This window comes from Onthophagus taurus, chromosome 1, assembly GCF_036711975.1.
Source record: "Onthophagus taurus isolate NC chromosome 1, IU_Otau_3.0, whole genome shotgun sequence".
Lineage (NCBI taxonomy): Eukaryota > Metazoa > Arthropoda > Insecta > Coleoptera > Scarabaeidae > Onthophagus > Onthophagus taurus.
In genome coordinates this window covers 3183216-3207986 of record NC_091966.1, presented here as the reverse complement: position 1 = coordinate 3207986, position 24771 = coordinate 3183216, and the positions used below count along the sequence as shown (strand labels likewise).

Genomic DNA, 24771 nt, shown 5'->3' with positions numbered 1-24771 from the left:
GCGCATCATATTCAACATCATCAACATTATAAGTACGAAGGCTTTCACGGCCGGTGTGAATTAAACTAAGATTAGAACTAAAACTAGAAACTTTGGGGTTCGGAACACACTCCCGATAGCCAAGGACAAACTAACTCCATTAAAAGGAGCGGGAGTCTATCGACTATCGTGTAGTTGTGGGAAGGTTTATGTTGGCCAAACTGGACGCAACGTCGAGTGCCGCATCAAGGAGCATGAGAGGGATGTAAGGCTGAAGAAGATCCAGCAGTCGGCGGTTGCGGAACATTGCCATGCAGAGGGGCACCGAATAGACTTCGAACAAACAAAGGTGCTGGCTAGGGACAACAGATACTACCAAAGACTGACAAGAGAAGCCATAGAGATTCACCGACATAAAAATAACGTCAACAGAGAGGATGGCTGGGAGCTTAGCAGAACATGGAAGATGGTAGTGAACACGAAGACCTCTTCCCGCCTCACACCGGACGCGACGCAATTAGTTATTAATTAGTTTGTAATTAGCGTTAACTGATTATTAATTAGTTTTTCCGACTTATATATAGTTACCGATTTTTTGATCTCGTCACTTCGAACCAGTTTCTGAAGAAGGTTGCAACATGGCATCCGAAACGTCAAACCTTTTATTAAAAGACGCACGGCAAAACCCGAAAGTTTCTAGTTTTAGTTCTAATCTTAGTTTAATCATCAACATTCTTTACTGATATTAAGCTGGCCCCGTGAAACAAATTCTGAGCAACCTTGAAACACTTGAATGGCCTTGAACCAGGACATAGATTTCAAGGAGATATTTCTGTGGGAAACGACTCTACCAGTCACTACATAGCTTCCGCATTTAGTTAATACGGACTACCATGGATTCAACAATGGCGACACATTAAAACAATAAAACATGGGAATTGGCTACCTCCGACATCATTTAACTTGCTGCTTGAATACATCATACAACTAATGCTAAGTGCTTCGTCTTTTTTGTCCCCTATTCTAGGAAGTAATGAAAGAAAATGATTTTTGATAACATTTATGTTTCTGGAAGTTGCCTCTTTTGGAAATTCTTGCAAATTTTGAGGTTGAGCAGAATTTCTGATATCCTTTTGCATATCTCCAGAAACAGGTTGTTCTTATATTTTTGTAAATTTCGGGTTGAGCAGAATTTCTGATCAATTTAGTAGTAATTCTAGTAGTAATTAGGCACTGTTCCAAGACATTCTAGTACGGCACGTTCGCCTTAATATTATTTTGAGTAGACGTCATTCGCCCACTATTCTTAACTTAGAAACGTAACATAGAAAAAAGGGGCCTCTTAAGTCGACGCCTCTTAATAAACTTTCAGCAATAAATTAACAAAAAAAAAGGTCACTTTATTTTTTAAATGATTCTTTGCTTTTTCATCCAAGTTTTTTTTTTCTCAAGGAATCAATGGTAAAAAATCGGTACCACTAGATCTAGAACTAGAATCATTTGGTTTTAGCTGTGCGTCTGTTAAGACAGCTTTTAGTTCAATAAAAATACACAAAATTTAGCGCTGAACAACGATTAAAACTAGAGCAAACACTAGCACTAGAAGTAACATAAGACCAAGAACTAGAAACATTCGGGTTTAGCCGTCTTAAGAGACGTAAGGCTAAACCCGAATGTTTCTAGCTCTAACTCTAAGTAGTATTAGTTCAATAAAAATATATAACAATCTAGCGCTGACTAACAATTAAAACTAGAACTAATACTAGACCTAGAACTAGAAACATTTTAGTCTGAGGACGCACGGCTAAACCCGAAACTTTCTCTAAGTAGTATTAGTTCAATGAAAAATATACAACAATCTAATGCTGATAACAACTAAAACAAGAACTAATACCAGAATTACAACTAACACTAGAACTAGAACAAGAAATGTTTCTAGGTCTAATGTTAGTTCTAGTGACAGTACAAATGTAAAACTAGAGCTAACACTATACTTAGAACTAGAATCATTCGGGTTTAGCCGTCTTTAGAAATGTACGGCTAAACCCAAATGATTCTAGTCTAGGTATAGTGTTAGTTCTACATATCAACAGTGCTAGAGTAAAACTAGAGCAAACACTAGCACTAGAAGTAACATAAGACCAAGAACTAGAAACATTCGGGTTTAGCCGTCTTAAGAGACGTAAGGCTAAACCCGAATGTTTCTAGTTCTAACTCTAAGTAGTGTTAGTTCAAATGCTAGTATTAGTTCAATAAAAATATGTAACAATCTAGCGCTGACGAACAATTGAAACTAGAACTAACACTAGACCTACAACTAGAAACAAACTTTCTAGTTCTAGGTCTAGTGTTAGTTCTAGTTTTACTTCAATGAAAAATATACAACAATCTAATGCTGATAACAACTAAAACAAGAACTAATACCAGAATTACAACTAACACTAGAACTAGAACAAGAAACATTCGGGTTTAGCCGTCTTAAGAGACGTACTGCTAAACCCAAATGTTTCTAGGTCTAATGTTAGTTCTAGTGACAGTGCAAGTGTAAAACTAGAGCTAACACTATACCTAGACTAGAATCATTTGGGTTTAGCCGTACATTTCTAAAGACATTTCTAATGTTAGTTCTACATAGTAACAGTGCTAGAGTAAAACTAGAACTAACACTAGACCTAAAACTAGAAACATTCGGGTTGAGCCGTCTTAAGAGACGGACTGCTAAACCCGAATATGTCTAGTTCTAGGTATAGTGTTACCTCCAGTGATAATACTAGTGCTAGTTCTGATTTTAGTTCAATAGTTCTACTTGAATTTTTGCAAATTCGAACTAAGTAGATCTTTTGACCAATATAGTCTGAAGTGCTTCGTATTTTTTGTCACCTATTCCAGGAAGTAATGAAAGAAAATGATATTTGATAACATTTATTTTTCTGGAAATTGCCTCTTTTGGAAATTTTGCAAATTTTGAGGTTGAGCAGAATTTCTGATATCCTTTTGCATATCTCTAGGAACAGGTTATTCTGTAACCTGCGTGTACATTTCTGACCTTCTCACACAGAAAGTCTGCTCAACCCGAAGTTTGCAAAAATATAAGAATAACCTGTTTCTAGAGATATGCAAAAGGATATCAGAAATTCTGCTCAACCTCAAAATTTGCAAAATTACCCTTTCGTGACTCTGTCACGTTTAAATTTTTTCCTAGACGCGCCAAAAGTTCTTTACCTCATGTGACGAATCATATGTGACCATTTGATCGTTTAACATTGTAGATGTGTACTTCATATTGCTTAAACTCACATATTCTAGAGATTCTTTTGTAGAGTGAAGAATGGTGTAGTTTTTACATTCTATTTTTCTGGGTAACCTCCTTAGCATGAAAATGTTAGATATGTAATGCTTCATCAAAATATCGACGTCATATTGTGTTTCATGTTGTGTTTCTCAGTTCTTTTTGTATTTCAGTTTCTTCAATTAGTTTGCGCATCATATTCAACATTCTTTACTGATATTAAGCTGGCTCCGTGAAACAAATTCTGAGCAACCTTAAAACACTTGAATGGCCTTGAACCAGGACATAGATTTCAAGGAGATATTTCTGTGGGAAACGACTCTACCAGTCACTACATAGCTTCCGCATTTAGTTAATACGGACTACCATGTATTCAACAATGGCGACACATTAAAACAATAAAACATGGGAATTGGTTGCCTCCGACATCATTTAACTTGCTGCTTGAATACATCATACAACTAATGCTAAGTGCTTCGTATTTTTTGTCCCCTATTCTAGGAAGTAATGAAAGAAAATGATTTTTGATAACATTTATTTTTCTGGAAGTTGCCTCTTTTGGAAATTCTTGCAAATTTTGAGGTTGAGCAGAATTTCTGATATCCTTTTGCATATCTTCAGAAACAGGTTGTTTTTATATTTTTGCAAATTTCGGGTTGAGCAGAATTTCTGATCAATTTAGTAGTAATTCTAGTAGTAATTAGGCACTGTTCCAAGACATTCTAGTACGGCACGTTCGCCTTAGTATTATTTTGAGTAGACGTCATTCGCCCACTATTCTTAACTTAGAAACGTAACATAGAAAAAAAGCGTCTTAAGTCGACGCCTCTTAATAAACTTTCAGCAATAAATTAACAAAAAAAAAGTCACTTTATTTTTTAAATGATTCTTTGCTTTTTCATCCAAGTTTTTTTTTTTCATTTAACTTAGAAGCCCGTCAGTGGTGAGTCAAATGCGGCCACTTGTCGTGTCATGCCCCCGTTGTATGGGGGGACAGCACTCGTAGGGCTACGCGACTTTATTAAAAATCCCTCGTGCACAAGAAGAGGTCGCGCTAAAAGAAAACAAGGGTCCTCTCGAAATATCGTCACCACCCTCTTCTTGCTCTCGTTCTCTCTTAGCGAAAGCGAAATAAAGTCGTATAGGCGCGTCAATTAACGTGCGAGACGTGCTCTAGTACACGTATGGCACTAAAGGGGATCCTTCTACTACCATAATTGCGACGTCATGCTTCGCCGCCGGAGTCATTACGCGCATCAGAAAGTGTTTTCTCGCCAACGCTTCCGCTAATAATAATAATTCTAATGGTAGTATATTATCGTCTGTTCAATGTAATACAGTCTTAATTCATAAGATTGTTAAAAGTTCTAAATCTTTTTTTAATGTATTATCGCGGTAAGTTAAAACTACTATCTTACATTCAAGTACACAGAGTTATAGCACGATGTAATATAGAACATAAAACTATAACTAGCTCGTAAAATACACGCCCGAAGGAGCCAATTTGCATAAGCAAGCATTTCGTATTGCTAATCTAACATTAAATCTACCATGATTTAACAGCTTGCCCGAGTAGTTATACTATTACGCATTTTGTCGTACCATGTCTCCATATAAATTACCCACCATCGGAGATCCGCTGTAGACTTGACGACATTAAAAACAGACAACGATAACCATCGTTCGTTTACACGATCCTAAAATCTTTAGAGCTCGTGGCTTTTGGTCGTTTGTCAGAACGCGTAGATTTTACGTCGAATCTAAAAGGTTGATTTCTTCTCTTCAACGCTAATCATCTCGACATCTTCACCACTTCAGATTTCGTTAATGACCGCTTGGTTGGGCCAATAAAAGCTTATTAAAGCGGGGGTATAAATATGCTAATGATGCAGGCGACTCCGACGAGTCTTAACGAGCGACCATCAATTCCAACCTTACAAGTGTCACTTCTTCTGCAAGAAATGTATAAATTTTTCACCTTGCTCCGGATTAAATGTCGCCAACCTTGTAGACAAGATATAAATAAAGTTAAAAGAACGAGTTTTTATATTAACACAATCATACTTTTTAATTACAATATCCCTATTATGTAGTTATATTAATAATTATGGTATAAGCAATTAGGCGTAACCACCAATTAATCATATAATACAGGCATCTATTGAGTCGTTCATCGAATTAACTAGCAATTTGATGGTATATTGGAGTAATTACCTCCGATTGATATTGCTTTACATCAGACGACAATAAATTGTAACTTAATCACAATAAACCTATCTAAATCTCACTTTACTCTTACATTTTTTTGACACTTATAAATAACATTTTTACTCTTGACGTCCCCATGAAAAGTAACTTTAGCATGATTGAATGGATTTGGAAAGATGTAGAACGAAAGTGGAAAACGACGGAAAGCCGCCTCGGTTCTATTGTCACTTGAAATATTTTTGGCACCTGAACTTCCGGGCGGAACTCCATTTCCGGTTACGTACCGCTGCTGAACGTGACGTCGCGGGTGCATATTAAGGAAAATATGGAGGCGACGTAAGCAGATATTTTATGGACAGTGCGCGTTCTCTGTATTTCCCACACGCTTTTCCCGGTCGCGCCTGTCCCCAATAAATAAGTTCGCAAAATCGATTCCACGCGCGCACCCGAACCGTATTCAATTTTAAAAATTATACCTGGATCGCCGTCCAAGCGTTTTCTGACCTGAAATTTATTGCTTTGCACTGGAAGCAGACATTTAATAAGCTTTAAAGTTCACTACGATTACAAAAAAAATTGGACGATTTTCCAAGGATTTATTTTTATAAAATTTATTGTTCAGGCAATTTGTAAAAAACAAAGACTTCGGGGAAGAATGGTTTGGCGGATGAAGAATGAACACTTGAAAACAAAAAAAAGTGTGCTACTGTAAAGCGTGGAGGTGAAAGCATTCTCGTGTGGAGATATATGAGCACTGCAGGAGTTGGAAGCTTGGTATTTATTGAAGGAATTATTGATCAACATATGTACCTGAAAATTTACCAAGACAAAAAATTCAAGATAAAAAATATATAAAAACAAGAGATATTTGCGGGGAAAATGAGATCTCCAGCTTATTGTCTAAACCATCAGCGTTATTAGCAGAAATTATAAAAGGTCCTAGATTATGCACACTCAGGCTCAAAGGAAGATTATTTAATTATAGCCATATGCTCTCACGGCAGAAAAGGTGGAGGACGAAATGGAAACGATATTAAGACTTGAATCAATCTTAACACTAAAATAGCAAGGGAGAACCAATACCTAGGCATAATAGGTAAACACAGCGTACATAAGAAATCCAATCACAATAACACTATTGACTGCAATCAAGAAAAATAAATACAGAGTACGATAATATAACATCGTCAGACTATATGCAGTCAAACGGCGAAGTCCAGATAACAGTTTCCAAAGATCCTGTCATCTGTTCTACTCAACCAGGACTTGAACGTTAAAGATAATAAAACAAAAACCTGGAACTGTTGCATGTATCATTTTCCACTCTTACGTAACTAATTATAAAGAAAAAAAGATAAAAAATAAAAATAGAGGCAGCATAAACGTCTTGTTGTAAACTTTGTAGTTTTAATAAGGCGTCGCGCAACTTTATTTTAAAAATGTCGGGTCTTTTATACTTGAGATTAGAAGTACAGCCATCATACCACTTAGCAATGTTGTAAGAAAATGATCGTTCAAAAAGAGCTGTTTTGTGTGCAGGTTACTTTTATGTCTGAGGTTTAAATTCTTAGTCTGTCCTAAAAGTGATTTTATTATAGAAGTAAGGTGGTGTTTTCGTGATAAGTACCTTATTCGCGAGGCACAGGAAATAGTATTTAAAACGGTTTCTAATGTTCACCCACCCTGCATTACTTATAGTATGAGATATAGTTTCATGCTTTCTGATCTCGTAACTGAAACTAAGACAACTATTCTGAACTTTTTGAATGCGATGCAAATCCAATTGCATTAAACAGGGTCCACACGCGGCCGCACAATGCACAAAGTTGGATAAAACCAACGTGTCACGTAGGTATCTTTTAGTGGTGTAGTTAAGTACCCGACGGTGTCGGTAGAGACACCAAAGAGCTGCATATGCCTTCCTTATACATGCAGTGACGTGAGTAGTGAAACGAAGATTAAAGTCAAACACCACTCCCAAATTTCTTGCCTCCTGAGACACGACCAGCCGCTCACCAATCAATAAAACATTGACATTATCAGCTGATAAATTGCCAAAGGTAATTCTTATTGATTTGGTTGCGTTGAGTGTTAGCGCCAACTTGATGGAGTACTCCGAGAGTGCTAGAAGATCTGCGTTTAATTTTGTGCATGACAAGGCAGCGTGCTCTCTTCAAATACAGCTGAATATCATCAGCGTACATGTGTTTAACACAAATGGGCAGTTGAAAGGTGTACAGAGTAAAAAGTAGCCGAGCTAACAAAGATCCTTGAGGCACACCACCCTCCACGGGTAAGGAAGCCGAGAATTCCTCTCCCAATCTCACCAACTGGACTCGGCCAGAAAGGAAGCTGTTTATAAGAGACACTGCCGACTCAGATATACCAACATAATGCAAGAGGGATCCAGGAGCACAACCACTCCACTTTGACCATCATCGCGAGCCCTCAAGAGATCATCAGTGACGTTTAATAAGGCAGTGGCACAACTATAACTAGGTCGAAAACCGGATTGGAACGGTCGTAGCACGTTGTGTTCATCCATATATGTACGTAGCTGAACCTCCATACACTTTTCCAAGATTTTGGAAAGAACTGGAAGAATACTGATAAGACGTAGGTCCTCGAAATTACAAGGATTCACTTTTTTTGGTAAGAGCATTATAACAGCAGACTTCCAGGCATCGGGAAATACTGATTGCTCAAGGCAGGAGCTCACGATGTGCACAATGTATGGCAATAAGTCCGGAAGGCATTTTCTAATGTGATATTAACTTCATCAGCTCCAGCAGCTGTCGATTTGATTCCGTTTAATGCGCTTATTATTGCAGGGATATCAACTGTATTAAAAGAAAACCAGTCATGGGATTTAGCAAAAAGAGTTTTTGTATTATAAAACGTAAGTAAAGCAGTATCTACACCAGTAATATGTATAAGTATATTCAGATGGACATACTGTAAACATGATAAATCACTTCATTGTTGATGCAAGATACTAATCTGACATAATAGAGGTGAAAAATAAGGGAGTTGTTAATCCAGACTCTGCCCACTCGCTGGTAGCGCGTAAGGTCGGATCAAGATTGATCATGTGGAAAGAATGAGGGACGAAGAAACCCCAAGAGAATTATTAGTAGGTACAAGAGTTGGTGGGAAAAAGGCTTAAAAAATTTCTCAAGGCTAGATATATGGAACTATAGAAGCAAGATGTGAAACAGATCAGAATAGTGAAGGTTCTTAAAACAGGCTAAAACACACAGAAGGTTATTATGGCACTGATAATGATGATATTTCAAAGACCTTTCTTCAAAGATCTCATCTCAGTAATTGTTATCTAGATTTCACTGGATTAGAGGTCACGTTTCTTAGTAAACCTGAGTCTTTGTCGTCCTTTTGGTTTTTCGTAACCAAAGTGTGTCTTGTTATACATATAGATTTCAAACTGTCCTTCCATCTTTTGGATACTCTTCCTGGTGTTCGAATAACCATCCTCTTCTTATCTCCCTTACTGTACTTGTCTTTATATCATATCCGCTCTTTTCTAGTCTTAACCTCATTCTCTAATTCGAAAATTGTGGATAATTGGGATGTGATATTATAACATTTTGTCATCAAATTCAAAAAAACTGGTTTTCTTAATAAACAATTCGGGCAGAATTGCTATTTTTAATTTTTTTATGGTTCATTCTTATGCCAAAATTAACACTAGTATACCAATTATTATAGAGGATGTATCAATTTGAATCCCCAATTAAGACAAATTCTTTTTCTGGTTGTTCAACTCCACAGGCATGCAACTCCAAAACTTATACAACAATTTAGTTACTGTATCCTTGCAATACACTACAAAAGGCTTTAGTACTTGCTACGGATTTTTCAGTACAAGTTACATCTTCTCCTTAAACTGAAACCATGAAGAACATACATAAATTTGTTGTTCTGTATTCTTCCACTACAGTTGGATCGATATTGTTAGCAGAATAATAATGGACGATTAGACGTTGTTAATGACTACAAATTGCTGAAAGAAAACTAGATACAGTTAATAGAAAACTAGACACTGCGCATAAAAGACTAAATACTTCTGGCACAAGACTTACTGCTGTTAATGCAATACTAGATATTGCTAATAGAAAACTAGTTACTGCATGCAGAAGAGAATGAATTAAGTTTGTGATAAATAAGGACAACATATTTTTAAAATTTCTCGTAATTTCTTAGTTTGCAACTTTGTCATTTCAGAAACTGGCGTACTCTTTGCTCGTATCATCACGTGTCACGTCTCTAAGTCATGATGAATGCATAAGTTTTTTGCTACTTCATGACTACTAGAGATATCCAGTCCAAGATATGAGCTGACTAACATGTTCGATAGGTTTGTCATGAACCACAAAATTGTATCTTCCGTTTCGTCATACTGACTTTATCCATGCTAATTAAAAAGTCCAAATTAAACTACGACACCCCCATTAAGTTGTCAATTTGTCTAATTCCGCCTTATGTCGGAATATTAGTGGTGTCTTTCCTTTAGATCTTGAATTATGGCAGAATTTTAACAGTTTCAGTTTATCATTTGGATACGAAATACATCAAAAACCTAAAAATTGATTAATTTTATTGATAAAAATTCCTACCCTGCTCTAACACATTCACCTTAATTGAATTCGACTCAAACTTTTTCTTTTGAAAAATTTAATCAGATCAGCATCGTGGAAGCTTGAAGCCATCGAACAAAAAAAGAGTCTGAAAAGCGTGAAATAATCAATACTAACCCATCCCAATTTATCCTGGCGTATTTCCGTTGTTAAAGCGAGAGAGGGCCGAACTTCTGCGAGCGACACATTCCCTTCATAATTTGATAACCGAGTCGGACAGATAAAGACGTTACGTTATGTTACGTCGAGGGCTGAAACGGCCCTGAGGTTAGTTGCACCCTCGTTGTTTGGCGCGACGTGGCAGAGGCGATTAGGGCCATCGAACTGTGCCAGAAGGATACAGGAAAAAGGAAAAAGGGGGGAAGAGATGACGAGGTTCTGCCACCGACAGGTCCACGATCTATATTTTATCCACGCGGGGCGAGTTGACACGACCTAATGGCGTTATTAGGTGACTGTTATTTATGCGATTTGACCGATCGATTTACGAATTTATTAGTTCTTTGTTTAAAAAAGAGAAGTAGACAAGTATTCGTGGTGTGAGGTCTATAATTACGGTAATTCCTCACGACTTTATACTTAAATATTAATTTTTATAAAGCTCCCGACGAATGTTACATTAAATTAACCACCGACCAATATAATTACTTTTCAATTAATATAATAACCGTGACGACGAAAACGAAAAGAGTCCGCCTTGAAGGACGACCAGATCAAGAGTAGCGGAAGGGCATCCAAAGAAATCATTAAATGTGCATTAACTGGCTACTCCTAATCGGTTGTCCGCACACCGGATAATTACTTTAATTGGAGATATAAAAATCGGAGACTTTTTTCTACGTAAGAAAATCTATTAAAATCAGATACTTAATTATAAATAAAACTTTATTTTTTTGGGTTTACTTAACGTCCAAGTAAATTTGTTTTCCCTTCTTTGTTTTGCAACTATTATTAGATTTTAGTTCAAATTTGCGCCTCCTAAGTCCACAAACTTGAGTGGCGTTCATGAATAAATAACGCGAAGCCCAGATCGATATCCCAAGGCGCAAATCCCAATCGTTATACAATGAAAACTCGCCTAATTAGAGAGACACAATACCAAGTGAGATGCAGCGGCTAACCGGAACAATAACATCTTAATAATTTACTCAGGAGCTTAACCGATCGATCAAGTATATTTAATCATCGAATTTACCACAATTTCCAACTATGTTAATACGAAGTTTATTAAGATAATATAAAATATTTACCGGAGTTCACGTTATAAACGCAATCCATTATCAAAAGATTAAATAGTAATGAAAAATTAATTAATTAATTAATCAATTTGTATGTAGCGAGGCAACCATTTGGAGCCATTAGCTGTACCCGAAGCGAAATGAAAAACAAACGTTAAAAACGACAACAAATGAAAATGCCGCTCATCCAGGGTAGGACCCTGGATGGTCGAACACGTGTTTAATTAACGATGAAATATTAACGCTAATTGACACGTCGCGATTGTATTAAAACCGTTGAAAATTTTCGCCTGGAAATCGCCTAATGGTTTGCTGAATTTGTAATTTATCGAAAACTGTCACCAACAGCCGAATTACGACCGCGTAAATTCACAAAAATTGAAAACGAATTAATTCATGCGTTAATCATCACGTCTTTTTATACCCCTGCCCCACTTTTACTTTGAAATCCTCATATTTCTATAATAAGGTTTCTGTACGGCACAATTAAAACGACACCAGACGCGGCGGTTTATCGAACTTTGGACGGGTGCCAGGTAATATACGATCCTTAAAATTGCTATTCAGTGCTTCGGCTGGACATAAAAATGGATAGTAACGGCTGCCCGGCCAATTACATTACTATCCCTAGTTTATAAAGCCTGTATAAAGCAGCAGTTAACTGGAATTCTCCGTGCGTGTGAAACATGCCGAACATGCGTGTTAAAATTAGCGGTTGATGTTACGAAAAAACTCCTTGTCTACGAATCTTAACGTAACGCCGTTAAATATTGCAAGAAATATTAAACAAGATATTCTTTATAGCTTAATAAAAACGTTATATTAAAACCGTTAGGAAAGCTACTGAACACCTGTTAAAATGTTGATACGTTTTATGCCATCACATACATATATTATACACTAACAATTTTCATCATTATTTAGTGAATTCAAATAACTACAATAAAATAAATAAATTGATTTAAAATTATGAAGAAATTTCTTCCTTACACTAGCTGGTAGTGAATTGATATATTTTAAACTTTCGTATCACAAAAACTAAGCTTAGTTGAATATCTAAGATAACAAATAATAAATTTCGTAGTCAGAACATCAATGTCTTAAAATGGTTTAAAATTATGTAAATCAATATGTTTAAGAATGACATATCACAACAATAAAATTAATTAATGCAAAAACAGACAAAATATCATCTGCTCTAGTTGAATTTCCAAGGCATCTTTTACGAAGTTACCCAAAACCGTTAGAAATGACTAAAATTAAAATAAAAAATAAAACGAAAAAACTTCTTAACTTGCTATATTTAATAAATTTGAAGTCAAACTAGTTTCGGGGCTAGCCCCATCCTCAGTGACAATATCAATAGAAGACTAATATTGTAAACTGAAAATCATCAAAAAGGCAATTGAATGCATGTATAAAGCTGAAGGCGATATAATGACGTGAAGAAACGAGTCTCGTTTCTTCACGTCTCTTTAAAGGTTCAACATGGTTTTTGATTATTTTTCAACAAGCGTTTAAAATAACGTGCTTTTTTGCTGTCGCCATTTTAATCATTTTGCTGTACACGTTTAACACCGCATTATATCAGCTTCAGCTTTATACATGCATTCAATTGCCTTTTTGATGATCTTCAGTTTACAATATTAGTCTTCTATTGACATTGTCACTGAGGATGGGGCTAGCCCCGAAACTAGTTTGACTTCAAATTTATTAAATATAGCAAGTTAAGAAGTTTTTTCGTTTTATTTTTTAAATAATTCACTTGCAACATGGATCTACACTCTAAAATAAAATTAAAATGTATATTTTTCTTGCGACATCTTTTAAAAATATAAAAATATTTTAATGATCTATATCTTCAAAAAGAGCTTAATTAACATTGATTCCAACGCAATATGGTATGGTATAGTTGAATATCTAAGATAAAAAATAATAAATTTCGTAATCAGGTCATCAATGTCTTAAAATAGTTTAAAATTATGTATCAGCCACTTCTTGCCAAAACTTATTCCTAAATCAATATGTTTAAGGATGACATATCACAAAAATGAGATTAATTCATGCAAAAACAGACAAAATATCATCTGCTTCAGTTGAATTTCCAAGGCATCTTTCACGAAGTTACCCAAAACCGTTAGAAATAACTAAAATTAAAATAAATATTTTTCTTGCGACATCTTTTGAAAATATAAAAATATTTTAATGATCTATATCTTCAAAGAGAGCTTAATTAACATTGATTCCAACGCAATACGGTATGGTATAGTTGAATATCTAAGATAAAAAATAATAAATTTCGTAGTCAGGTCATCAATGTTTTAAAATAGTTTAAAATTATGTATCAGCCACTTCTTGCCATAACTTATTTCTAAATCAATATGTTTAAGGATGAGGTATCACAAAAATGAGATTAATTAATGCAAAAACAGACAAAATATCATCTGCTCCAGTTGAATGTCCAAGACATCTTTCACGAAGTTACCCAAAACCGTTAGAAATAATTAAAATTAAAATGTATATTTTTTTGCGACATCTTTTGAAAACATAAAAATATTTTAATGATATATGTCTTCAAAGAGAGCTTAATTTACATTGATTCCAACGCAATACGGTATGGGATAGTTGAATATCTAAGATAAAGAATAATAAATTTCGTAATCAGGTCATCAATGTCTTAAAATAGTACATTTTTTCGTCCCTAACTTTTGAGAGAATCAAAGCATATTTATGATTCATCTCGTAAAAGAAAGCTTAATTAATATTGATTCCAACGCAATATAGTATGATCAGATTTTATATCTCGAAATTTCATTTCAATGATTCAAAATAATGTGTAAAGTATTTGTTGTCATAACTTCTTTGTGAGTTCGAAGGTAATATACGATAAAAGTAACATTAATTAATGCAATACCCGATAAAATATGATATTCTCCATTTAAATTTTTATGATATCTATAATTAAGCTATCCACAAAAGCTTAAAACGACTATAATTAATGAGTACATTTTTCCATCAATAACTTTTGAGTCGATGAAAGCATTTTTATGATCCACCCCGTAAAAGAAAGCTTAATTAATGTTGATTAAAAACGCAATATGATATGATCATATCGTATTATTAGCAATTTCGTAGTCGGATTATAAATATCAACTTAGAATGCTTTAAAATTATGAGTGATTCATTTTTTGCTATAACTTTTTTGTGAATCAACGAATTTGAAAATAATATATGATAAAAGTAAGATTAATTAATGTAGTACTCAACATAATATGATATGGTCCTGTTGAATTTTTATGATACCTATAAGCAAGTTTTCTACTATGGCTTAAATAACTTTTGAGTAAATTAAAATATTTTAATGATCTACATCTTAAATTAGAGCTTAATTAACATTAATTCCAATGCAATATGATATAATCAAATTTCGTAACCAGCTCATCAATATCAACTTAAAATTGTTTAAAACTTGTATGAGCCAATTCCTGCCATATTTGAAGTTGAATTCATCACAAAGTTATCTTTTGCATATCTTGTGAATAAATATATCTTAAAAGATAGCTTAATCAATATAGATTCCAATACAATATAATATGATATCACAATATTTCTCGAACCTTCGCAGCCTAATTATTAATGTACTATCATTAACATAATCGTTTCATACCTTGACCTAAAATGGTTTAAAGTTATATATTGATTCTGTTTGTCATACCTTGTGAATCAATATATTTTAAGGTCATAAAAGCTATTAGCCAACAAGATATTATATGTTCCAATTCTATTTGTAGTATATCTACAAAAATGGATCTTTTTGGAATAAAAGTGTACTAAAACTTATATTTATAAGAATTTGAGAATTATAGGAGTGTCTCAAAGCTAAATTGTTCGGATTGACTAATTTCAAGATCGTTTGAGATACACACGAGATAACTAGATTAACTGTTTGTTGATATAAACAAGCTTTAGACACATTTTGTGAAAATGAGCTAGACGGAAGAGTAAGCAAGGTTACAACACCATTTTAACGAAGTTACAATAGATTTTAACTTAAGTCAAATGATGAAGAATCAAGCTATCAGATAATGAAGTACTGATACAAGTTAAAGGAGCGGCAAACAAGTTGCAAACTAAAATAGAGATAATAGAATCCTAATTATCGCTCTTACAATTAGTTAAATGGTCCAAAAGCAGAATTCTGTATTCAAAAACGCATGCACCTAAGACAAGAAAGAGTAGTGTGGTACTCTCCACTAAAATATTCAATTCACTTCATGATTTAAAAACTGGATCTGATGATAATTGAACAATTCCTTCGCCGATGATTTTAAACTCAGTGGCCCTGACTTTAAACCTCAAAATCGATAATATCTTCGATTACAGCTTCTAGTTTTCTATGAATCACATCAAATGTTACAGCATCGCGACCGAACCTTTTAATTTCGATATTATGATGCCTAGATGACATGCAACCTCAATCTTAACCACAACCATGAAGTTATACAACAGTGCCTCGATTAAAAGCAACCTCGGTCTTAATAACGATAATGAAGTTAAAAAGTATAGTTTAATTATTTAAAACATAATTTTCGTGGCTTCTTCGCGAATTGGTCAACCAGATTATTAATAAAACCCTCAAAGTTTTCAAAAATATGCTTCCTATACACATTCATCATGGGAAGACCATTGAGACGACATTCTGCCATAGTGCTTCTAAGCCAGGTTTTATTGTCCTCAAACTGTTAAAAGATCGTTCAAGAGTATATGTCGTGCAGGGTAAAGTGACCAAAATTATAAAGGCTTTTCTCGTTTCAGGGAAAAAAATGTCGGCATCTTTTATGACATCCATAACACTTAATTCTTTTGAGTCAGGTTTATCTTGCCATAGTTTTTTCCATAGTTGGATTTCATTGTTGATATTTGATAAATTGTAAAATTGGGAAAAGACTTCACCAGCTTCTACGAGGGCTTCAAGGGACATGTCTAACATTTGAGCTGGGTGTAATTTAGATAAGGAAAATGACGGGGTGTTTTCTTCAGAAAAGCGAACTTCAAAAGAATTAATAATCGAGTCTAAGTATAGTATTATTAAAGACTTCCGTCAGAATTCTGAGGGGCTTGCTGCTGGGTGGTTGTTCTGATGTGTTCTCCCAGTCCAAGTTTTTCTGCAACGATAGTAGCGTCCCTAATAATTCCATTTGTGACGTTTTCTGTACCGTTACGGTGGTTTTCTATAAATTCCAAAAAGCGGCTTATGTGCTGGGATGCCTTAACTGCATTCAAAGCTACGGATTGGAGCACGTTTACCACAGGTTCCATCGTAGCCGAGTACTTGGCTATCAAAATAAAGCTGAGAATAAACGAAACTCTAAAAACTGCTGCATGGAGCTGATAAGTATTTTTTCTAGTCGCACGAGGAGGTCGTGACGAGTTTTCAAAGGCGTCCATTATAATAGGAAAATTCTCATTAAAAACACTAGTGCTTCTCGCTCCGCCTTGTTTCGCAAAGCTTGGAAATATTTGGTATCAATTTGCGTCTCAAAACTGATTCTTGAAAAAATGTAATAATATTTTTGATGAAAGCACAAAGCTTTTTTATATTTTCTGCGTAGGATTGCTTGCACACCACCTTATTTCCCGGACATCGTCGAACAACCGTCAAATCCTAAACCAACACATTTGTCCGGATCAATCTTCTGCCAAAAACTCATCTATTACTTTTGCAATACATTTCGCATCCAAGGCATCAAGTTTGACGAATCCGAGGAATACTTCTTGAACTTCCTTGGTTTAAAGATCAAAATATGGCATCCCATTCGATAGTTGTTCAGTACTGGAGATGTATATTTATTGTGTTTTAATTTTTTTTCGAATCTACCTCTAGGGGGGGGGCAAACTAGTGATTGTTTTTTGATCTTGCTGCTACATGACATTTAGCTTTCTTCGCCGTAATTACAACTTTATCGTTATTGATATCTTCGTCATATTCCCAACAAAGTGATAAGAAAACATACAACGGCGTTACACGCAATTGTTTCATTAGAGTTTCTTCGTGTTGTAGTACTAATATATTTTTGAATGCAACTTTGTTATTTTAAATAGGTTTTTTTATTCAAAATGTGTGGATGTGGTTGCATTACTAGACGAAAATAATAACACAACTATGCTCAATAGTTACATACGTTAAAACTTTAATAGAGTAAAGTGTTAAATTTATTTTGCCCGGATAGGAATCCGAATAGAAACAATGTCCCAACAACGCTTTGAAAGCTACCCGGGGTTCTAAATATATAAAACGGCGCGGTGTTCGCGGAGTACAACGTCGTCTCGGGACGCGCATTTTACGTGAAAACTGACAGAGAAAGAGAAAGAGACGGGCGCCTCGACGCCCTCGGGAACAGGAATCCTGACCTCAAATGGACAGGGACTGATCTGGTTAGATCGAATTTACGACGTTTAATAAGCGGGTCAACTCAAACTCTTCTTCCGCATTTCGTGGCGCCGGGGGAAAGCCTAAGAAATATTTTACGAGATTTAATATAATATCGGTCTTCTTTCTTCTTGTTTCAGGTCTCTCGGACACATATTTTCCTGTTCCACATAGGGTAAGTAAGGTTTTTTCCTTTTTTTTTAATAAAAATATTTCTTAAAGAATTTGGTGGCCCAAAATAACTTAGGAGGTTCATTATTATAAATAGGCGAGTGTGTTTTCGAATTCTCATCTCGAAAAAGATAAACGTGCTAATCTAGTAGAAACACAACCTTTTTTTTAGTTTCGTATTTTTAGCCGTAGACGTAAAGATGTATCATCGTCTGGTTGAATAGAAAATCCTAGGAAGTTAACCCTTCACGTTAACGTTGTTAATATTTTCGAACGTTAACCCCTTAAAACTCGTAAAATTTAACTCTCTTTAACTCATTAATCCAAAGATGGGAGAACTCTCCCCATCTTGAAGAAAACCGAGTTCCCCTTCGTGGATCGAATTTTCAAGTTCCCCCTTTTAAATAAATACCTTCCCCTCGTCGTCTCCTTCCTTTTCATCTCAAAAAGGTGGATGCTCGATTTGAATTTTATTTAAAGAAACCTCTTAGAAACGCTTTTCGTGTCGCAGCTACATCAAAGAGAGGGAATATCTACTCCCCGGAGTAGTGCTTTTTCTTTTTTAATATTTTACCTTTCCTCTTTTCAAAGAAAGACTGTTTAATTAGACGAAGAACGAAACGGGGGACACTAAAAACAATCGCCTGCATCCGAAACACGTTGGGGAACAATAACGACCGGAAGTTGGAGATAATCCAAAAATAAAGTCGGAATAAATGGACAGAAACGGAAGACGTCTGCACGGAACGCACTGAAGTCGCGAGACGTTATTTTCGGTTAAAGATCTTCTGTGACCAAATCAATTAGTCGCCCAGTAGGATATTTGTGTGAAGAAACGGAATGGCTCGAATTGTTTAGCTAACAAACAAAGTAACGACCCAAAATAGTATGTCGACGCGTGTTTTTTAGTATCGAAAGAAACTGTTGCGTGATTTATACTTTTAAAACCAGCAAGAACATTAAATAGAAAGAAACTACTCTTCAATATAACTTTCTCAATTCTCTTTTTGGCTCTTTCGTGTTAACTTCGACGTTAACGCTGAATACTGATTTTTACAACGATATCCTCAAGTAATGTGCTAATTTGTTTTAATTACCGTCCTTAATACAACAGCCTTTCCTTTCTTGTTCTTTTGAGTGGCGTGAAAGCTGCCAAATTGCGTATACCATGAAAGATCTTTCGCTTTGTTGCACATTTACTTCGTAATTTGTCACGGTTTCGTTAATCATGTCTTCTTCTATCTTTGTGAGGTTATTCTAAAGATGTCTTCTTGAAATTTTGCTTGACCCATATGTTCCATTACAAGCCTCTCTACTTGATTATAAATGTCTAAATTCTTATTTTATTTTTCTTCTTATAAATATAACAATAAACTAATACAGAGTTGGATTTAAAATATCATAATAATGAGATTTACGGAAACGAAGAAATTATTTTTGGCACAATAAAACACCAATAAGTTTCTTTTAAAATTCTTCTTAGTTTATTACGCTATCTTATTTGGTACTTGAGATATGATCTTTTAAATTTGATCTTCTCCATCTAACCTCAAATATTAAGATACAGGGTTGAAGAATAAAAATCATTGTAACCTGACCAACAAAAATTTAAAATTTATACTTGGGGCACTACAACTAGATGAAATTTGCTAAAAGTTGTTTTTTAGTTCACGTCGATTTCTCAAATAGTTCGTGAGATACGATCCTTTTAATTTTTACATCATAAATATAACAACAAAAAAATACAGAGTTGGATATAAAATATCATAATAACGAGATTTATGGAAACGAAGAAATTATTTTTGGCACAATAAAACACTAATAAATTTCTTTTAAAATTCTTCTTAGTTTATTATGGTATCTTATTTGGTTCTTGAGATATGATCTTTTAAATTTGATCTTCTCCATCTAACCTCAAATATTAAGATACAGGATTGAGGTATAAAAATCATTGTAACCTGACCAACGAAAATTTAAAATTTATACTTGGGGCACTAAAACTAGATGAAATTTGCTAAAAGTTGTTTTTTAGTTCACCTCGATATCTCAATTAGTTCGTAAGATACGATCCTTTTAATTTTTACATCATAAATATAACAAGAAAAAAATACAGAGTTGGATATAAAATATCATGATAACGAGATTTATGAAAACGAAGAAATTATTTTTGGCACAATAAAACACCAATAAATTTCTTTTAAAATTCTTTTTAGTTTATTACGATATCTTATTTGGTTCTTGAGATATAATCTTCTTAATTTGATCTTCTCCATCTAACCTCAAATATTAAGATACAGGGTTGAAGTATAAAAATCATTGTAACCTGACCAACAAAAATTTAATATTTATACTTGGGGCACTAAAACTAGATGAAATTTGATAAAAGTTGTTTGTTATTTCACCACGATATCTCAATTAGTTCATGAGATACGATCTTTTTAATTTTTATTTCATAAATATAACAACAAAAAAATATAGAGTTGGATTGAAAATATCATAATAACAAAATTTATGGAAACGAAGAAATTATTTTTGGCACGATAAAACACCAATAAATTTCTTTTAAAATTCTTCTTAGTTTATTATGATATCTTATTTGGTTCTTGAGATATGATCTATTAAATTTGATCTTCTCCATCTAACCTCAAATATTAAGGTACAGGATTGAAGTGTAAAAATCATTGTAACCTGACCAATAAAAATTTTAAATTTCTACTCGAGGCACTAAAACTAGATGAAGTTTGCTATAAGTTGTTTTTGCTTTCATCACGATATCTCAATTAGTTCATGAGATACGATCTTTTTAATTTTTATTTCATAAATATAATAACAAAAAAAAATACAGAGTTGCATTAAAAATATCATAATAACAACATTTAAGGACACGAAGAAACTATTTTTGGCATAATAAAACACATATAAATTTCTTTTAAAATTCTTCTTAGTTTATTACTATATCTTATTTGGTTCTTGAGATATGATCTTTTTAATTTGATCTTCTCCATCTAACCTCAAATATTAAAATACAGGATTGAAGTGTAAAAATCATTGTAACCTGACCAATAAAAATTTAAAATTTCTACTTGGGGCACTAAAACTAGATGAAGTTTGCTAAAAGTTGTTTTTGCTTTCATCACGATATCTCAATTAGTTCATGAGATACGATCTTTTTAATTTTTATTTCATAAATATAATAACAAAAAAATACAGAGTTGCATTAAAAATATCATAATAACAACATTTAAGGACACGAAGAAACTATTTTTGGCACAATAAAACACCAATAAATTTCTTTTAAAATTCTTCTTAGTTTATTACGATGTCTTATTTGGTTCTTGAGATATAATCTTTTTAATTTGATCTTCTCCATCTAACCTCAAATATTAAGGTACAGGATTGAAGTGTAAAAATCATTGTAACCTGACCAATAAAAATTTTAAATTTCTACTCGAGGCACTAAAACTAGATGAAGTTTGCTAAAAGTTGTTTTTGCTTTCATCACGATATCTCAATTAGTTCATGAGATACGATCTTTTTAATTTTTATTTCATAAATATAATAACAAAAAAATACAGAGTTGCATTAAAAATATCATAATAACAACATTTAAGGACACGAAGAAACTATTTTTGGCACAATAAAACACCAATAAATTTCTTTTAAAATTCTTCTTAGTTTATTATAATATCTTATTTGGTTCTTGAGATATGATCTTTTAAATTTGATCTTCTCCATCTAACCTCAAATATTAAAATACAGGATTGAAGTGTAAAAATCATTGTAACCTGACCAATAAAAATTTTAAATTTCTACTCGAGGCACTAAAACTAGATGAAGTTTGCTAAAAGTTGTTTTTGCTTTCATCACGATATCTCAATTAGTTCATGAGATACGATCTTTTTAATTTTTATTTCATAAATATAATAACAAAAAAAATACAGAGTTGCATTAAAAATATCATAATAACAACATTTAAGGACACGAAGAAACTATTTTTGGCATAATAAAACACATATAAATTTCTTTTAAAATTCTTCTTAGTTTATTACTATATCTTATTTGGTTCTTGAGATATGATCTTTTAAATTTGATCTTCTCCATCTAACCTCAAATATTAAGGTACAGGATTGAAGTGTAAAAATCATTGTAACCTGACCAATAAAAATTTTAAATTTCTACTCGAGGCACTAAAACTAGATGAAGTTTGCTAAAAGTTGTTTTTGCTTTCATCACGATATCTCAATTAGTTCATGAGATACGATCTTTTTAATTTTTATTTCATAAATATAATAACAAAAAAATACAGAGTTGCATTAAAAATATCATAATAACAACATTTAAGGACACTAAGAAACTATTTTTGGCACAATAAAACACCAATAAATTTCTTTTAAAATTCTTCTTAGTTTATTATAATATCTTATTTGGTTCTTGAGATATGATCTTTTAAATTTGATCTTCTCCATCTAACCTCAAATATTAAGGTACAGGATTGAAGTGTAAAAATCATTGTAACCTGACCAATAAAAATTTTAAATTTCTACTCGAGGCACTAAAACTAGATGAAGTTTGCTAAAAGTTGTTTTTTATTTCATCACGATATCTCAATTAGTTCATGAGATGCGATTTTTTTATTTACAAAGGATGCAGAGTTGAATTTAAAAAATCGTGTCTACGAGATTTATTTAAACAAGAAATTATTTAATAATAAAGCTAAAAAGACCTCTTCTTCTCTAAATAATATATCTATTATATTTTATTTACACGGTACCGGTTTCGACATGTTTACATGTCATCATCAGCAAAATCTACAAAGCATCAGATTATAGAAGAAGATCATTAAAATGAAATATATGTATTTCTTAAAAATATCAGAAAATCTTTAACTTACAGTCGTAAAAAAGGTCACAGCGTAAGGACATACAAAATCACAAGTAAAATGAAAGTAAAACTGTAAAAACTTTACAATAAAGTAAACAAATTAAAACTTTTTATAAATTAAGAAGAACATTCATGAAAACACACTCGATACAACTGACTAGTTCTCGATTTCGAGCGGAAAAATTTATTTTGTCGCAAACAGGTTATAAATATGAATTACAATTAAAACGAAAAAGAGTCGGAACTAAAAATAACGAAAAGCTAATGTTTTAAAAAGGCTTATAAAATTTTTTTTCTATTTGATCATTCAGTAGGTGAGAATCTTTTTTATGCTTAACTTTATCGATTTCAAAACCCTCCAAAAAATCCATTCTTACACATTTTCAAAGTTAATGTTATGTTCGGTCTCACTCATATGCTTAAATGTATTGGAAGTATTCCTGGTTTTGTGTTCATATATTCTTTTATGTAGCTTCCTACCGGTCTGACCGATGTAAACAGCATCACAACATCCGATAGAATAAACACCACTACAGTCTAAAATGTCTTCTTTCTGTTTATGATTGGCCAATATATCGCTGATCTGTCCATTAGACTTGAAACCAACATAAACACCGTATGATTGTAGAATAGACTTAATCTTGCAGTTGATCTTATTGTATGTCAGTGATCTAAAATTGTCAAATCTGTCTTTATCATAATTATAAAGAGGATCTTGCTTAATGATGTTTTTGAACAGTAGTTTATGGATAGTGTTGGGAGGATAACCATTATTTTTTGCTAAAGTACTAATAAACTTTATTTCTCTGAATTTAGCGGATCTATCTAAAGGGTAGTAGTATATAGTATTTAGTATTTATTTATTTTTACATAGTATTTAGGGAAGAAGGTTTTCTGAAAATGTCATAAGCAAAACTATGGTCACCTTTAAGCATTGTCAAATCTAAATAGTTTAATTTATTTTCATCTTCAACTTCTAAGGTAAAATTAAGATTCGTATGAATGTTGTTCAAATAATCAAGAAAGTTATCAAGATCAGATCTATTGCCGTTCCAGACACAAAAAACGTCATGAACATATCTGATCCATTTTACAATATATTTGGAATAAGGTTTCAATTTTTTTAATATTTTTTTATTATATTTCGCTATCTCACTTAGTTCTTGAGACGCCAACTCTAGCAATGGAGGTTCTGCTTGGCCTATCTCCTCTGCAGTTGCATATAGAGAAAGTGGCTAGAACAACCATTTACAGATTTAAGCAATATGCTCAAAACTGTTCCGACATGTCCTACCAATGGGCTGCGGAAGACATTATAAGCACTGATATTGTGCTATCAATGCCGTCAGATTTGGCGGTATCACTATCAGTGATTAAGATTGTACAGATTGTACTGCGTGAGCGGCAGTCCTGGATCGAAAATGAAAATTCTCTGGTTCGGCAGACATTTGCTTGTACACAGATGGATCAAAAACGCCTGAAGGGGTAGGAGCAGGAGTATACTGCCAGACACCTCGAATTAAGCAAGCCTACAGCCTGGGTACGTACTGTACTGTATTCCAGGCGGAAGTATTTGCTATTGACGTGGGTCCTAAAATCCTTCTTGAAAGAGGGGTGAAGAACATGACAGTACGAATTTTCTCAGACAGTCAAGCCGCTCTCCAGGCGCTGCAAGCCTTGAAAACGGTGTCGGCTCTGGTTAATGATTGTAAGAGAACATTAAACACACTGAGTTGTGATAACAGAGTCTCTCTGATCTGGGTCCCGGGTCACTCTGGGGTTGCTGGCAATGAAGCGGCAGATAAGCTAGCACGAGATGGCAGCGCTGAAGCGTTTGTGGGGCCGGAACCAGCAGTTGGTGTATCATTTGCGATGGCCAAATATAAGATTGGACTGTGGGCTGAAGAGAGACTTCGCCTA

General features: G+C 33.8%; 1 protein-coding gene across 1 annotated transcript in view; it reads left to right on the top strand.

The window, feature by feature from the left end:
- Positions 1–17949: 17949 nt before the first annotated feature.
- The window catches only part of LOC111429266 (irregular chiasm C-roughest protein-like), a 183417-nt gene continuing 176595 nt past the window's right edge, over positions 17950–24771 (top strand). The window contains exon 1 of the mRNA XM_071194507.1: positions 17950–17974. The gene's annotated coding sequence lies outside the window, so the exon portion shown is untranslated. The remainder of the gene's footprint in view (positions 17975–24771) is intronic.